Source organism: Aegilops tauschii, chromosome 3, assembly GCF_002575655.3.
Source record: "Aegilops tauschii subsp. strangulata cultivar AL8/78 chromosome 3, Aet v6.0, whole genome shotgun sequence".
Classification (NCBI taxonomy): Eukaryota; Viridiplantae; Streptophyta; class Magnoliopsida; order Poales; family Poaceae; genus Aegilops; species Aegilops tauschii.
In genome coordinates, this window is record NC_053037.3 from 589951185 (window position 1) to 589954984 (window position 3800).

Here is a 3800-nt window from a genome sequence, read left to right on the forward strand (position 1 = left end):
ACACCTTGGTCGCATGAGCCATCTGTCTAGGAAACGAGGATTGCCTTACCACCTGCTCCGCCTCCTCTTCTTCCCGAAAGAGTTGCCTGCATCTACGAGCTACGTCGTCGCAGTCCTGGGCAGCACGCTTCAGCTTCTTCCGCCAATGGAGCAGGGACGTGTTGGTGATTTGCCACTTGTCAGACGTATGGAGCGCGGCCTCCATTTTGATGCGCGCCATCTCCAGCCTCTCTAGGCCACAACCCCCTGCTGATTCTTCAACTGATCTGTCCGGCCTTTTGCTGGTGGGGGCAATACCAGAAATAATCCGGCTAACTGCTTCGCCAACAATGACAGACTTGACAATCTCAGCCATTCTTGTGATTTCGGGTAGGACACAAATTAGTGAGAGAAGAGTACGTTGTGGTTGTGCTGCTCAAGAAATGGACTAGCCCACTTCCGTTTCTTTTATTGCTCAACTTGCTTTCGATGTGTGTGGTGAATCAAATTAGCGACTGAAACATCTATGCTCGTTGGTGATTTTCTATTGGAAAGGAGGGAGAAGAATTTTGTTTCATTCCGTTGATAAAGACAATTGGCGGAGCAGAACGGGCGCACCAGAATATACTTGGTGACAGCCTCCTCGGACGTGGTGCATACGATTTTGGAGCCATACAGATATAGTGGATTACTATGTGCCAATTGTGTTAGGTCTTCTATAACGCAAGGACTCTTATATAGGCGCTTAGAGAAGAAATATATCGCTTTCCGTTTGAAGCATGTGTTAAGAGTCTCTAGTCCAAAAGCTGCTACCGCTTACGTACGGGCGCTAATGAATGAAAAAAAAAGGAAAGCTGCACTAGTGTGTGATGACTCAATAGGCGTCGAGGAAAGAGGAAATCCCGAGCTCAATAGGTAATCTGGGAAAATAGGTGAGAATTAAGTGATAATCCACTTCTGAGCCCAGGCTCATCTGCACCCGCACCGAGGAAAAAAATCAACACAAATACTAGAAAAAATTCCATTTTTTCTGCATGGTAGATAATTTGATGCGTGAGGTTCGCTTCAATTTTCAAATCATTTGAACATCTGATCAGCTCTCGGAAAAAAAAGACAAATTCGGGGTCTGTAAAAAAGCTTACTTTTTATGCACTATACTGATCCGATTTGTCTTTTTTGCTGAGAGCTACTCAGATGTTCAAATGATCTGAAAAGTAGAGCGGACCTCACGCAATAAATTTTCTACCATGCATAACAAATTTGGAAAAAAGTTTCTTTTTGTAATTTTTTTCTGACCGGGTGTAGATGAGTCTCGACACCGAAATGCTGCACTCAGAATTAGGAGGTTTTTTTTAACATGGTCCCTCTCAATTAGAAAAAATAAAAGGCTGCGTTTTATGCCAGAGCGTGACATAACTCGCCATCCAAACCACCTCGGTACTGATTATTTGATTATCTATACTATAAAAGTAAGTTTCACTATATATCATTCAACACAGAGTATACCACATGGCAAACGTGTTAAGCCTCCAAACTTGATGAAAAAAACATTCACCATACAATATGACTATGCACACAGGACCCTCCATACAATGAAACCAGCATGATATACACGCAAGAGGTTCAACTCAACATACAACCTTGCAGTAGCGAATCTAGAAGGTAATCGTAGGAAAACTATCTTTGTTGTAACTCTTCGCTCGTGTCGCCCCACCCCGCGGGTGACCCGGGCGAAAACCCTAGCCGCCGCACCAGCCTCCCCCAGATCCACCCACTCCCCTCACCGCCGCCGGCAAGCGCCGCCGGGCAAAGCCCGCGCGGCGTCTGCGGCGGCGGGGCCTTCCTCTTCTTCCCTCTCGCGAGGTCAGGGCGGTGCGGGGCCGCTCGGCCAAGGAGAGGCGTGGGGGCATGGCGCGCGCGGTTAGTAGACGAGGCGGGCGTGGCGCGCGCGACGAGCAGGCGCCGAAGCGCCAGTAGGCGCGGTGGGTGGTGGCGCGCGCGGCGAGTGGGCGCCGGGGCGCCAGGCGGGCGCGGCGAGCAGGTGGTGGCGCGCGCGACGTGCGGCGAGCGGGCGCCAGGCAGGCGCGGTGGGCGCGGCTTGCCAGTGCGGGCGTCGGGTGCAGGCTTGCGTGCAAGGTGCGGACCTTGCCGCGGCCGTGCTCGATCTGATGTCTCTGTCACTGGATCTCGCTGCCCGAGGTCGCGCCGGTGGTGGCTGTTCGGTGGGGTCGGCGAAGGCTAGTGGGCCCTCCTTTCCGAGTGTGTTCACGTCCTGCTTTGGGAGTAGCGGCGCCGTGCAGCGGCTGTGGTGCAGAGTAGGTTTTCCAGGCAGACCAGATCTAGATCGGTTAGCTCTGTCCTTGCGCGCGGCGGTGCGAGGCGTTTAGTTTGGCATGGTGTTTGCTCAGTTTCGGCGCGCGGCGGTGCAAGCCGGCCAGCTCTGGTTCTAACTCGGCACTTCCTGTGCGCTGCGGTGCGGATCCTCGCCCAGTTTCTGCGCACGGAGGCTGGGGATGGCCTGATCTGGTTTGGCGCCCAGGGCTGCGTGCGGCGGGGCGGCCCAGCTAGGTTGGCTCGCGTTCGCCGAGTTTCTGCGTGTGGCGGTGGCAAGCCCGTCCCTGGTAGTGTATGCATGCATGGCCTGTTTCTGGCCGATGACGCTGGTAGGCCTCGGATCCAGTTGGTGAAAGGCTCGGCTTCGGATGAAAATTCTGCATTGATCTGGTCAGTGCCGACGGTAACGGCGTCTACGGATGTCGTCTTCCTCCTTGAAGGTACCGCCGTGAAGCTCATTTTCTCTTTGTACCATATAGCTTGTGGTCTTCGGGTGAAAACCTTAGATTTGGCTATGCCAGATCGGGTAACGGTGTTGTCCTTGACATCACTTCCTCCTTGGAGGCGTTACCTTGGAGACCCGGCGATGGTTTCCGTTGGTGTGCATGGCTTGTTTGGTGATGCTTGGGTTTGTGGTGGTGCCGACATTTTGCTTTCTTTTCTTTTTGCACTAGCCCTTGCTGTGCTTTCCTCCTCGGAGGGTTCTTGTAACACTTCTTCTGATCAATGAATTTGGCAGCTCTACTGCCAACATTCGAAAAAAAAGAAGGTAATCGTAGGGCAGGCTCGAACAAGCGAGGAAGGCACTGAGATGGGCCAAAAAGCAGCCGATTTGCTGGGCTGGGCCTGATCATAAGCAGTAAAGGCAAAATTTATTGGGTTGGAGGGCAAGCTCAAGCCTGTTAAAGCCTGTACAATAGATTCGCCCATGCAACCTTGTTTGTCATGGTGCTCATCAATCTGAAGGGAAAATCTGTGGGAAAAACTACCACAGTGTTCACCCTAAAAAAGAACAAAACCAAAGTTTCATGTGAAATTTAGGCCCTTGACCATTGGTCCATTGCACTGCTCAGCTCAATACTAATCGATCCATGCCAAAAACAAGCTTTGCCAACCCCCCTTACAAAACGTATAAAGGACAATACGGACCTTTGACACAACATAACCCAAAAAAAGAACAAAACCAAAGTTTCATGTGAAATTTAGGCCACTGACCATTGGTCCATTGCACTGCTCAGCTCAATACTAATCGATCCATGCCGAAAATAAGCTCTGCCAACAGCACTCACAAAACGGATAAAGGGCAATACGGACCTTTGACACAATATACCCACTTTTTTGTATGCCTGTACGAGGCTTTCTGTGTCTGTTCTCGCGCTCTTGGGCCAGCCTTTTAAGTCACGTCCGTCACTTCTTGCGCACCCTGGCTGGCCCATTAAATCATGTCTATCAGTTTTTTGTAGAACAAATATTCGGATAAAAGAATT